The sequence below is a fragment of the Dreissena polymorpha genome, chromosome 1 (genome assembly GCF_020536995.1).
Source record: "Dreissena polymorpha isolate Duluth1 chromosome 1, UMN_Dpol_1.0, whole genome shotgun sequence".
In the NCBI taxonomy this organism is placed as follows: domain Eukaryota; kingdom Metazoa; phylum Mollusca; class Bivalvia; order Myida; family Dreissenidae; genus Dreissena; species Dreissena polymorpha.
The window spans coordinates 185,833,838-185,849,024 of record NC_068355.1 but is presented as its reverse complement, the minus strand read 5'-3'; the positions used below and the strand labels follow the sequence as shown (position 1 = coordinate 185,849,024).

At 34.3% G+C, this 15,187-nt stretch overlaps 1 protein-coding gene across 1 annotated transcript in view; it reads right to left on the bottom strand.

Annotated features, from left to right (window-relative positions):
- LOC127864229 (uncharacterized) overlaps positions 1 to 15,187 on the bottom strand; it is a 108,842-nt gene that overhangs the window by 84,180 nt on the left and 9,475 nt on the right. The gene's annotated exons all lie outside the window — the stretch shown is intronic.

The following is a 15,187-nucleotide window of genomic DNA, read 5'->3' as shown; positions in this document are numbered from 1 at the left end:
GAGTCACATATCGATTAAACGGTACATAAAGCATTAGAAGGATTTACTTTCTATTAATTTAATCTGTTTATCACGTTATACTGTTATAATTTAGTGGATGTGCACACTGCCCTTCTAAACAACATTATAACAAAAGGTTTTACATTGTGCTCACTGCACTTGTAACACAACAAATTACACATCTTTAAAAAATAGCTATCTTTTACATATATGATACAATGTTTCACTCAACTTTAAAATGAACAAAAAAGTCTCATTCTGTGTGAATTAGGACAGGCCCTTGTGGAAGAGTTGCCAAACAACTTGCAATGTTTTATTCTTAACTACCTGAGAAAGGGATGTGTACATGGTGTTAGAGTCAATGGGGCACATACAAGGTATTAGCCAGTCAAATGTGTGATATGTGTGTCATGTCACATTATTATTTTGTATTTATTATTATTTAAAGTTTTACGATCTTGAAAATTTGACTTTTTAAGTGATGTTTTTAATTTGTTAAATTATATTTTGAATTATTCTCGGTCCCACTTTCAACAAAATCTGTTACAAAATAAGGAAACGTTTTTGCTTTGAATACTTGTTGTGTAAGACAAGTCCCCAAGTGTATACAGGGGTTTTGGGGGAGAAAGAGAGGCGGAGAACAGATGGGTGCTGTGAATATATACTGTTGAAAACTTGAGCCTTGATATCAACACTTTAATGTTTAAAATGTACTTTTCATAATTTTTATACCGTAAATCTACGAATATAATACGCACGTTTTTACCTGCTGATTTTTTCTTCAAGTAGGGGGTGCGTATAATATACGAGTTTCGAGCAGAACAAATTTTTTCCTGTGCAAATTTTATACTTAATCGCTGTTATTAGCTATGCAGCAGCCATTTTGAACTACACCATTACATCAGAGGGGTGCAACAGGACTCGCGCTGTCGTTCGCCATTGAGTCATTTGCGAAAGTATTGAGAATTTGGCTCAATAAAAATCTTATTTGTGAAAATGCAAAAAATCTAGTAAAATTTCATTGAAAACATCCGCCATTTATATCGGACTGGTTTTCTATATTTGTCTCTTTGTTTTAATGAAAGTGTTCGCAATTCGAACAGTAAACAAAACCCGATCTGTACCCGATTATGAGAAATCGCTTGACATTATTGTTATTGAAGTGCGCATGGTAGCTGGCCAATCAACATTGAGCTCGCTTACACATGAAATGACGTTGTCGAATGAAACGTGAGCACGGGAGGAGCTATCGGATAATATTGGGTAATTCATTCACAGACACTGTATATAATTTGAATACACAGTTAATATCGTCGTCTGCCTACAAAATAGCGACTGGACTCTAAATCGTATAAAGAGATTAGCAAATGAAAAAAAAACAACCTGACAATACCCGTAAATAAATATTTCTAAGCTGACCACTATTTATCTTTCTACCGCATATTTACCATATCTGAAGTAAAGAGTGGTAATTAAATAATTAGTTTATGATGCTAATAGAGTCTATTACACCTGTCTGCCAATTGCTGAATTAAATTGAAAGGTGATAATTAATTAATTTGTGTTTTACTCCCAAACTAGCCTTAATGACAGCAGCGTATTTTAATTAAAGAGATCATGAAAAACACGAGCAGTTTAATTGTATTTTAAGTTATATTAAAGTATCGAGTGTGTAACACTTCGGAAAAGTAATTCATCTAGACAACTATAACAACGGAAGTAATTATTTTGTCTTCTTCTTATTACTTTATTATTATACTAATTATTATCGTCCCGAATATTGTCAAATTGAATTAAATGTGAAAACAAAAAACAGCGTCTCTGCTTCTTTCTTTTGTTATTATGACTGCTTGACCCGGATGTCAGCAAGGGGCCCGTGTGTTATCGGTAACAATCAATGGTAATATAAACAACAGACAGAGATATTTATTATGAAACTGTCATAACAACAGCACTATAACACATCCCGATCAATATACCGGGGTATTAATGTGAAACAGATAGTTGACAACACCAAATTGATTTGCTATTTTCACAACACAAAAATATATTGACACATTTTTTTCGGAAATGGCCGATTTCGGACACTGATTTTTTTAGTGCGTATTTTACTCGGATTTTCAATTTTTACCCATAAATTTTGACCAAACTCGGGGGTGCGTATTATGCACGAGGGCGTATTATATTTGTGGATTTATGGTAATAGTGTATTTCTTAACTTTCTTGATTAAATGTGTGATTGTGAAATAAAGTTTAGTTATTAAAGGACATTTGTGTTTGGATCTCTCGGTAATCCTTCTTCACATTTTCTATGTGGACTGGTGGCAGCAAATTTACCATTGTTAATTGCCCAAACTAATCCATGTTGTTTTGGGCCATGTACTGAATGACCGGACGGAGAAAACAGTTTCAGTATGCATAAATATTGTAAACTAGTATCATATTTTCATTGGGTGGACACTTTTGCTGTCAAACAAATGACATCAAACATCATCTGATCAACAAAATTAAGACATGTTAACTGTATTTTAAAACAAGGTAAATACCATTGTCAATACCTTTGACAAACATTACTATGTGTGTCTTTATGCGCAGCTGTCTGTTGTTTGGTTAGACACATGCGTTAAACATTGAATTTTAGTTCTCGTGTAGGAAATGCAAGCTATATATTTTTTCCAAGTTTAAAACCTTTGTCAATAACAATAGTGCCATGTAACAAGCGCATAGGATTCCCAAAAAATTATAAATATTTACAATGCTTGAAATTGTAATGCATTTCATGAAAATGCGATTTAATCAATTAAAAAAGAAATGATTCAAACTTTAAAAATATTTACACATATAAACAGATAAGAATACGCAATCAACTCCAGATTGCTGCACTTGTCTTGCTCTCAGCCAGCACTACATTACTCAAGTGTTTTCACTTTTGTCACATGATCTTTCTGATTCAAGCTATTTCCACTGTAAAAGTGCATGCTCAACTTTTACATTTAATTCTTTAAAGTGACTCTACATTTGAACAAATGTGGATCTTCGCCCCATATCTCAAGTTTTACAATACAATTTATTTAAGTTCAAGTGCAATGGTGTGGTTAATTAGCCAAGCTTATGTTAGAACACTGGTTTCACCAGTTTCTTACTTTTAATTCCTTATCAACCAGCAAATTTGTTGCATTGATATCCCCCGCCTTCACCTTATGTATATCTATACACCTATCAAGTTTCATGTTGAAATCTTAAATAGTTTCTGAGATAAAGCCCTAAAAAGTCTGTGACAGACAGACAGATGGATGGACTGATAGACTGACAGACGGACAATGACAAAACTATATCCCTCCGCCTTTGGCGGGTGATAATTATGATCCATTTATACAAGCAGACATATGAAAGTACTATACTGTCATAGATGGTCTAGGAGATAACTTAGCACATTTATGTATTTTATGTGATTAAACTATACATGTCTGTCAATTACAAATAAATCGAAAAGTATCTTGTGGAGCTTGCTTAAAATTGTTTAATAAGTGAATAACTGTACACACTGAATCTTCTAAAAACAAACCTCTTTAACCATTGATGGGTGTTCATACTCAAAACTTTTTTTCCAGGTATATAGTCACAATACTGGTATTGTTTAGTTGAGTATGTGTTTCACACATTACTTACTTTCAATATAGCATTTCTCATTATGAATAAAATCTTCCTTGTTAAGGAGAACACTCCAATTTATTAACTAGTGGTTGAAGTATGCATTCAATGACTCTGTATTGAACCACTTGAGAACAATCTACCATTCATCCTCCTCCAGTCTGAATGTTAAATTATTAAAAGTGTTTTTGGAAGAGATCATAATACAATTTCCAACTAAAAGTTTTTTTATAGAATGAACAATTTCTAGCTTTAATATTTCATGTAAAATACATTTTGGTCTTCATACTGAAATCTGTAAACAAAATTAAAAATTCCTACATACATATGAGAAGAAATGTGAAAAATACAATTAAGAAAACAATAAGTTAATTAAGAACAAGAATCCATTCGGGTGATTCTACAATACTCTGAATGTTTATGTGTTGCTTTCTGTCCATATCGTGCAACACTAGAACACAGACACTGATTCCCCATAAAATATGTTTGGACACAGACAAATCAAATATAGTTCATCACCAAAATTGTAATATACTTAATATGTAAACAATACTACTAAGTGCCATAAAATAATGAAGCACATATATATTTATCAATACTGGTCAAATGGAAAAAAACATTTAAAGAGAGGTTGAGTTAAAGAAAATATTTTTTATAATTATTTTATATTCTACAAAAGAAAGAAATGTGTCTCATACACTGATGCCCCCATTGTACATGTTTGGACACCAAACAAATCCACTATTATATTCTACAAAAGGCAAAAAAAAAAAGGAGTGCCATAACTCGGCAAAAATTGGTGGCTGTCAAAATTCTATTATTTACAATCATATACACATTGATGTCATCAAACTGTGGACTATGGCGCAAGATTCACACTGTAGTTACTACTGTTACTACTTAGTAAAAGGGGAGATCATAACAAACATTTTTGAAAATACAGTCCAACCTGTCAATAAAGACCACTCAAGGGATTTGGTCGTTGTGGTCTTTGTTCACAGGTGGTCTTTATTCGCAGGGTCGATCGAAACTTTGCAAAATATGCTCGTAGTTTTTTAAGAGGTACCTTATCTATGTATGTGCTCTATTGTTTAAATGTTTGAATACTTATGCATGTATAATGAAATAAAGGATTGAAAACACAGTTTTGTTTAACATTTGTATATTTATTACATGTTGTATTTCTATTCCCTTATGTTTTTATTATTTATTTAATTTATCGTATACTGTATAAATAACTATTGACATACATGTATACATACATATACTTGTAATTCTACAAAGAACAAAGTACAAAATACACATAACATAGCAAACATTTATACATGAAATACATGAATCACTACTACACAATCAGTAAAGTTGACAATAATGGACAATAAATGACATCTGATATTTATATAAGACGGAAAACATCCAAGAATAAGATTCCAGACAGATACTCAACGTACCAGTAGAAACAACAAAACACAATAAGCACTATGACCCCCGTCCCCCTCCACTCAAGACACACACAAAATCAAAACACTCACTTATTTTACTCTGCTTGACACTAGAGTCCATCCTATATTTGACTATACTTTCACAGTTTACGTTCTCCTCGAATTCGTCCATAATCTCATGTTTACGCTTTAAAATTCTCTGAATTTGAGTTTATCCTACACCAAGATCACTAGCCACTCGTCTACAACTGTGTCCTTTACCTAACAAACTAATGACCTTAACGCGTTCTTCCAACGTCAAGAACTTACGCTTGGAAGCCATGATGGTTAACTTGAACTGACAATTTACTTTTCTATAATCTATGAACGTCTTATAACGGAAAAATTTAAGAAGAGAATGACTATCACAATGTTTGTCTTTAATAGGCATCGTAAATGATATCAAACCGTTAATTTTCTTAATGAGTTTATGAACGCCCCAAATTTGTCTTTGATATTTTCGGCAATTAGTACATTAATCGCGAGTCACTTAAATACAAAGGCAAACTTTACACTTTTGACAAACTGTCAAATGCATAAAAGAAGCAGGCGACTACCAATAAGCAATGCCTTTTGTAAGCTCGGACTGTCGCCAACCGTTTACTGGTCTGAGATTGTTCAGACAGATACTGCGGTCTGGTCAAAGCAGGTACTTTAAGTGGTCATTGGACATACATGTATGAAGACTTCAAAACGCGAATTTTACTAATTTCAGGTTTTTTTTGCGCACCATTTTCCACATTGGACAGGTACCGGTACTTAGCTGTGAAAGCAAAACAACCTCAATGTCGAGCTCAAGTTCCAGAGATCCCGCATGAAAAAAATGTCCTTTTATTAATTTAACAGCAATAGCTTGGTTGCAACCAAATTATATAATATCTACATATACGGTTGCAAACCAAAAATTCTAATCTCAATTTGGGATTCAAATATTCAATTATTATATGTTTCATTGCCAGAAAATGTCATGTTATCGCCATTTTGTATAAATATATATCTTAAAAGAAATGTCTTTATATGAGACAACTGTCAATAAAATTAAAACAGACAAGATGTTGTCCTAAATATACCCAGTGTTTTTTCACCATTTTGGAAATGAGGCCGAGTCCCTTTGGATTGGAAAATATTGTCTTTTTTTACTAAAGTTTTCAATTAATTTTGTTAATTTCATGCTTACAAATACTTAATAACTGATAATAAAAGTATCTTATATTTTCTTTGGTTCAACTTATAGAGATGATTTGGAGACAATTCAAATGTTAAACAATCTTTCTGAAAACTTTCAATAGATTTTTTTACCACGTTTCAAAAAAAAAAAAATCTTTGGGTGTGGGGGGGGCTGGAGAGGGGGAATAATGTGGGTGTATGGTCATCTGTTAGATGATATTTCAAAAATAAGAAGAATAAAGAATAAAATAATTGTTTTCAAGGGAGGCGGATTCTTGGGTGGGGCCTTGGGGATGGTTTGGGTGGAGTCCCTTATGGTATGCAGGCTTTTTCCGCCCTATGCCACGGGTCCGAAATTCGGCCCCATTCCCAATGCAAATCTGGTTGTTTTTTTCCCAATTGAAAAAAAAAATCCCAATTCAAAAAAAAAAAAAAAAAAAAATTTTTTTTTTTTTTTTTTTTTTACCCTTTAAATATATCAGTTGACCTGATCTGCCGTAGAAAATAGAAAGTATTGCATAATTAAATTATCTGTTGCCTTGAATTTGTTTTAAGAACTGTAAAATATGTTAATGATTATTTAAGACTTAACTTTTTATCCTCAAAATCCGGCGCTTCCCGCGATTTTTTTCACCTCAAAAAGGCCAAGCCTTTTCCCCAAATTCAGATTAAAAAACCTGCACTAATCACACATGTTCATAATATTTTGTAAAATTTTAATAATAAGTTATCAAAATAGTCGTTATTTACCAGTTAACGGCTTCTTTGAAATATAAGAAACACTGTTTTAAATAATTTACATGCGATAATTTTTCCCAATTGAGCCAATTTTGCGATTAATTTTTTTCCCAAAATGGGGGTTTTCACGACGCGAAATTCCCAAAATTCCAGTGTGGCGTTTTCCCAAAATGGAGCGGAAAAAGCCTGGTATGTAAGGTAAGTGTTGAAAGAGCTGTGTTCGTGAAACACAATGCCCCCTACATGTACTACGCCGCTTTAAAGCCATATATTTGACCTTTGACCTTGAAAGATGACCTTGACCTTTCACCACTCAAAATGTGCAGCTCCATGAGATATGCATGCATGCCAAATATCAAGTTGCTATCTTCAATATTGCAAAATTTGACATTTGACCTTGAAGGATGACCTTGACCTTTCACCACTCAAAATGTGCAGCTCCATGAGATATGCATGTTTCCCAATTATCGAGTTGCTATCTTCAATATAAAAAAATTTGACACTTGACCTTTGACCTTGAAGGATGACCTTGACCTTTCACCACTCAAAATGTGCAACTCCATGAGATACCCATGCATGCCAAATATTGAGTTGCTATCTTCAATATTGCAAAATTTGATCTTTGACCTTGAGGGATGACCTTGACCTTTTCACCACTCAAAATGTTCAGCTCCATGAGATACGCATGCATGCCAAATATCGAATTGCTATCTTCAATATCGCACAATTTGACTATTGACCTTGAAGGATGACCTTGACCTTTCACCACTCAAAATGTGCAGCTCCATGAGATGCGCATGCATGCCAAACATCGAGTTGCTTTCTTCAATATTGCATAATTTGAACTTTGACCTTGAAGGATGACCTTGACCTTTCACCACTCAAAATATGCAGCTCCATGAGGATACACATGCATGCCAAACATCGAGTTGCTATCTTCAATATTGCACAATTTGACCTTAGACCTCGACCTTTGACCTTGAAGGATGACCTTGACCTTTCACCACTCAAAATGTGCAGCTCCATGAGATACGCATGCATGCCAAATATCGAGTTGCTATCTTCAATATTGCAAAATTTTACCTTTAACCTTTACCTTTGACTTTGAAGGATGACGTTGACCTTTCACCACTCAAAATGTGATGCTCCATAAGATACATATACATGCCAAATATCAAGTTGCAATTTTCAATATTGCAAAAGTTATGACCAATGTTAAAGTTTTCGGACGAACGGACAGACGCCATATATTTGACATTAGACTTTGAAGGAAGACCTTGACCTTTCACCACTCAAAATGTGCAGCTCCATGAGATTCACATGCATGCCAAATATCAAGTTGCTATCTTCAATATAGCAAAATTAGACCTTTGACCTTGACCTTTGACCTTTAAGGATGACCTTGACCGTAAACTTTTACCACTTAAAATGTGCAGTTCCATGAGGTGCACATGCATGCCAATTATCAAGTTGCTGTCTTCAAGATTGCAAAAGTTATGACTTATGTTTAAGTTTTTGGATGGACGGAGAGATGCCATATATTTGACCTTTAACCTTGAAGAATGACCTTGAACTTCCACCACTCAAAATGTGCAGCTCCATGAGATACACATCCATGCCAAATACCAAGGGATATCTTCAATACTGCAAAAGTTATGGCCAATGTTAAAGTTTTGCATGGACGCACAGACTGACAGACAGTTCAACTGCTACCGGTGGCATTAAAAAAGGGAAAAAAAATAAAATTGGGGGGGGGGGATTCTGGGGTGGGGCCTGGGGGATGTTTTGGGTGAAGTCCATTGTGGTATGTCAGGAAAGTGTTGTTTTGTAAAAGTATGAATCAAATCTGATCCTAAATAAAGAAGTTATGGCAATTTAAGCAAAATTTATTTATTTGACCTTGAGAGTCAAGGTCATTCAAAGGTCAAGGTCTAATTCAACTTGCCAGATACAGTACCCTCATGATAGCAAGAAAGTGTTTGAAGTTTGAAAGCAATAGCCTTGATACTTTAAAAGTAAAGTGCATCTAAACACAAAGTTTATCCAAATATTGAAAGTTACTAAAAAAGGACCATAATTCTGTCAAAATGCCTACCAGAGTTATGCAACTTGTCCTGAACAGTCCCCTTATGATAGTTAGCATGTGTTCTAATTATGAAAGCAATAGCCAAGATACTTTAGGAGTACAATGGACCAAAACACAAAACTTAACCAAATGTTCAATTCTCTTAGTATAAAAGGGGCCAAAATTCTGTCAAAATGCCATAACTTTGCCTGCACATTCCCCTCATGATAGTTAGTAAATATTGCATGTATGAAAGCAATAGCTTTGATACTTAAGGAATAAAGTGGACCTAAACACAAAACTTAACCAAATTTTCAATTTTCTAAGTTAAAAAAGGGGCATAACTCTAAAAATAATGCTGACAGATTAATTCAACTTGACATACAAAATTGTGTTGTTGCCATAAAGAAGTATTCCAAGTTTGAGTTAATTATCTTTGATAGTGTTAAAGTTATTTGACTTAATAAACAAGAATATCAGTGAAACTGATGGATGATCCCCAATGATGCGCTTTGTCGATGTATGTGTTAATAAACACCTTAAAAAATATAGTATTAGCCTTGGTGACCTTGACCCAGTGACCTCAAACCTCATCAAAAGGTAGAGGTCCTTGCAAGGTACCTACATGCCAAATATGAAAGTTATTGGTAAAGTATTGAAGGCGCTATGAGAAAGGTAGCAAAAGTGTGATAGAAGGAAGTCTATTATTAGCCTCGGTGACCTTGACCCCAGTAACCTCAAACCTCATCAAAAGGTAGAGTTCCATTCACGGAACCTACATGCTAAATATGAAAGCGATTGGTTAAGTATTGAAGGCGCTATGAGAAACGGTAGCAAAAGTGTGACAGAAGGAAGTCTATTATTAGCCTCAGTGACCTTGACCCCAGTGACCTCAAACCTCATCAAAAGGTAGAGGTCCATGCAAGGTACCAACATGCCAAATATGAAAGCGATTAGTTAAGTAAAGGCGCTATGAGAAACGGTAGCAAAAGTGTGACGGAATGAAGGAAGGAAGTAAGGAACTACAAACTGGCAACTATATGCTCCACTGAAAATATTTTCGAGTAGCATAAAAACTTTCACCAACGCCGACGGCTACGCTGACGCAGGGGCTAGTAGTAAAGCTCTCATTTTTCTTTGAAAAGTCAAGCTAACAAGAGGGTCAACACACATCCTTGTTGACTGCCATTACTAAGACAATTTTGGTGGGAATAGCAGTTAATTAAGATAAATCACTAGCCTAAGATAGAACAACAAGTGTCATCAGATAGGATGCAATGTGCACACATTATGTTCTTTGGTTAACAGTCAAAAGAAAATAAAGTACCAACTGAACAATTGTCATGATTTCAGATTAGCAATGGAAAGTGCTATTAAACTAAAAATCTGATCCAATTTTGATCCAGGCTAAGTTCTGACTGGCCTTGAAGGTATACAAGAGGTCCTAAGGGGCTAATCTAAGGCTTTCAGACTAAAGCATTATGAGCAAGTGGTTTTTGCAAGGTTTATTTTTTTTTAAAGAAAACTACCCCAGCACCTGGCAGCGATTTTTTTAAAAACAACAACATAATCATGCCAAGAAATAATTACAACACAATTTGTGTTAATGTGTTTATTAACTTTCACAATGAGTGTGTTACTGTAAACAAATGTGACCGCTGGAGTCGTCAAATTGTATTCCTATAGTCACAAAAGAGAACTGCTGCGCCTCATTGCTGTCTTGTTTTTTTAACAGACATTAAATGACTTTCACTACGCATATCAATTATTATATTTCATCTTGATAAATAAATAACTATAGCCTACTGCAGTTATAGTTACACTGAAATCCTGGTGTCAGTGGTACTTACAGTGCGGACTTAAGATAAACCTTAAAGAGAATTTGGAATTCACTGCAATTAACTGCAAATCTGAAGATTGAGTAGTTGAATTCAAAGCCCTGCATATAAATTTTGTGAAGATTGTTCAATAACTTAATTTTACACTTATTAACATAAATATGCACACTTATTTAGGTTTAACAAAGTTAGTTTGTTAAACTATTGTATGCAATTAATTTTTTTTTAAGTGAACACTTAACATTGCATATTATATGCAACATAGAGGACAATATATTTATTCCCTATAGTAAGTTAGAGTTAAAATAAAAATGATGCATTTTTCAAATTTTTGGCTTTTCTTGCTATAATTCTTTAGAATTCTAATGAGAGAAATACAAGCTTTTTATTAAAGTTTATCTAGGGATCTAGTTTTAAACCCCAAGTGATTCAGTTGTGAATTCTTCCAAGATATCATTGTGATTTATGTTGTGGCCAAGTTTCATGAAGATTGAGTCACACCTCTACAGAGTTCACAAGGTGATAATTGATGACGCAAAAGACTAGAAAGAGGATGGACAAAAGGGAATAACACAAGCCGTGTCTTTGTGTGAATCCACTCGTAATTGACAGCACTCAATGAGTAATTTAAGATGCTTATAGATGCTTATAGTCAATTGACAATATTTAAGCACCTTGATAGGAGCAAGGGGTCTTTTTATATTTTGCTGGTCTGACACTGATATGGTTTTAAACAGACCAATAGATAGTACGCCCAAAACAAGATGTTATAGTAACAGATAACCCAATATTTGATTCATGCTCTTTATAATACTGTGTTACTATAGCAACTTTTAAACATAGAAAACACATCATAATTCATGAATTATTTAGACAGACATTTGAATATCAGATGTATTGGAACAATTTGTCCAACCATTGTCCAATGTAGTTGTAACATTATACACATATTTTTTATTACCACAAGCAAGTTTGATAATGACAACACACATCCTGTTTTTTTAGACCCCTATTCATGGGTAAGACATTCCTGTCAACTGGCACCATCATCATCGTCATCATCATCATCATCGTCATCATCAACATCATCATCATCATCATAACCCCCATCATCATCATCATCATTGTTGTCGTCATCATTATCATCACCATACTCATCATCGTCATCGTCAGCATCATCATCAACATCATCATCAACATCATCATCATCAACAACATCATCATCAACATCATCATCACTGCCATCATCATCAACATCATCATCATCATCATCATCATCAACATCATCAAAATCATCAACATCATCATCACCACCATCAACATCATCAACATCATCACCATTATCATCATCGACAGTGCTCCAGATAACATGCGTTAAGGCGTAAAAACGAATTTAATTTCTTAAATAACGATTTAGAGTTAAAATCTTTGCGTAAAGTTACGCATTGAAAAAATAAAACACGAATTCGACATTTTCGAACGTGCGTAAAACTTCCAGTAGCAAATTATATACGGTAAACATTTCATCCTGGTTTTGACTCGTCTAGGCGCTCAATTAAAACTACAACTTTAAGTCAAAGTCACTCAAGCATTTGCTGTGATGAAAAGCCACACCTAAGAACGGTCAATAGGTCAAACGGTCTCGATTATGTTCTCCTAGTATTGCAGGCGAGTCATTATTGTTTATTGTACCTTTTTAATTACACTTATCGTAATTTTTAAAGACAAGTAATATACTGTATACCTATTCAAAATGTCATTAAAATTAAATCATACATGCCATAATTTTTTAGGTCCAAAGCGGGACATTCCATAAAAATTGTCGGGACATTTGACCAAAAAGCAGGACACCTAAAACTATCTATCATTCCACCTTTACTATAGTCAGTATAGTACTAACAAAAACTTTTGATACTTTTATTCAAGACATAAAACATCTGATATGAAGCATGAAATCTAAAACATAACAATAACAGTTTTATTAAATAAGACAATAGCAAACAACGAAGATAATATTCATCTGTTTAAGAGTACAAAATCTAGAACATTACGACAACAATACTCATTATATTAATTTCAATGGTAAACATTAACGCAGGGGAGGCTATCCAGTTGACTGAAAGTACGGGTTACAGTACACTATCTACCGAACAGTTACATCAGTTACACACGGAATGCACGGCCGTACACTTTTCCGTATTTTGTTTTCTTCTTATATACACAGATTAAACTGAATTGTGAATTGTCAGGCACTGTATTGGGGTAGTGTCAAACTGTCATGAATAACAACACGTTGTTTTTATTACAATAACACAAGACAAGATGGGTACCACTTTTACTGTTTGTTGCGATGTTTTTTAAGCATGTGTCCATGCGCAGTTTATTACTTGTCAATTGTCGCGGTTTAATTGGAGTTGGGTCAAACTGTCATGCATAGCACCTCGTTGTTTTTAGCTTAATTGGAGTAGGGTCAAACTGTCATGCATAGCACCTCATTGTTTTTATTACAATTACACTAGACAGGATGGGTATCACTTATTGGACTGTTTGTTGCGATTTTGGTATATTGCACATTCGAAATATCCCGCTATATTGGAACTAAACATTGAATGTAAAAGACTCATTTATGACGTAGCGTTAATTTTACAAAAAACTTGTTTTGTTAACCGTTTCAAACAAATACAAAATAAACACATTTTCAACATTTATTTCATTATAATAAAACTATCGATAGCAATAAGCGACCACTATCTTGAAGACCACCATGGTGTGAATGCCTGATGAAATCAATAATTAGCCGATAAATCGCTGATAAGGTGTCATAAACAACACTGGTACACACGATAAGTAGAATTGGATTGTTAATTGGGGCAGGGACCTATACATGTTTGTATAGGTCCCTGATTGGGGGCAATAAAGGGATTAGCGGTATAAGTGTTAGCGAAACAGAGCTTGAATAGCGAATTTTATTGGGAAACTATACACCTTACATCGTTTTTTACGAACGTCGGGACAAATCGTCTCATGGCGGGACGGCGGGACAAAGGGCCCAAAAGAGGGACTGTCCCGCCGAGATCGGGACGTATGGCATGTACGATTAAATGTTAAATATAGTTTTTGATATGACTTGAACGGCGACCAAAAGGCCATTATGACCTAAGCCGAAGTGTCAGTGACCGTTTTACATAAAAAATCAAAATGGTCGACCTAAGCGGTGTATCGAAGCGTGAAAGGCAAAAAAAGCCATTTCAGTGTCAAAAGTCCACGCTGCATGCATTCTTTCAATTAGATTCAAATACCCAAAGCATGGTTTCGTCAATAATTGATGAACTCATAAGCTCTTGCGAAGCTGTCCGATTATGGGAAAGAAAGAAGCGGAGAAGGAAAGCCAGGCTTTTCCAAGACTATAAACCAAAATGTTGAATTGTTGATGTGTCAAAAACAATGAATAAATCATCATCGTCATCATCATATTCATATACATCTTCATATTCATCATTTTCAACATATTCATCATATTCTTCAGCATCATATTTATCATTTTCAACATGCCATAATCATCATGATAATAATCATCATCATCATCATTATCATCATCATCATCATCATCATCATCATCATCATCATCATCATCATCACTGCCATCATCATCACCCCCATCATCATCATCATCATCACCGCCATCATCATCATCATCATCGTCAGCATCATCATCAACATCATCATCACTGCCATCATCATCATTATCATCATCATCAAAATAATCATCTTTATTATTATCATCATCATCATTATTTTCATCATCAACATCATCATCATCATTATTATCATCAAAATCATCATTAGGGCTGTAACGATACATTCGAATATTCAAATTACTCGAATATGGCTGTGGACAAATCATATTCGTTATTCGCCACCTCCCGAACCGAATATTTGACGAATACAAACAATGTGGTTTCGAATTTGAAAGTTTAATCATCTTATCTTACCTTACAAATGAAGGTTCATACAATAAACCCCTATATTTAAATGTTCTTCTCCTTATTCCGGCGTTTTTCACCATGTTTACCCCACCCACTATGTTGCACAGTGAGATTATCAACAAAAATGGCGGGCAACGGTTGAATATTTAAGACAATGAATTGAAATATCTTTTGATGGTTGTTTAATGTTTATTTTGGTAAATACAAGTGATTTTATGTCAAAAGGATTAGCAGATGGAATTTCTTTTTTGTTTATCTTTA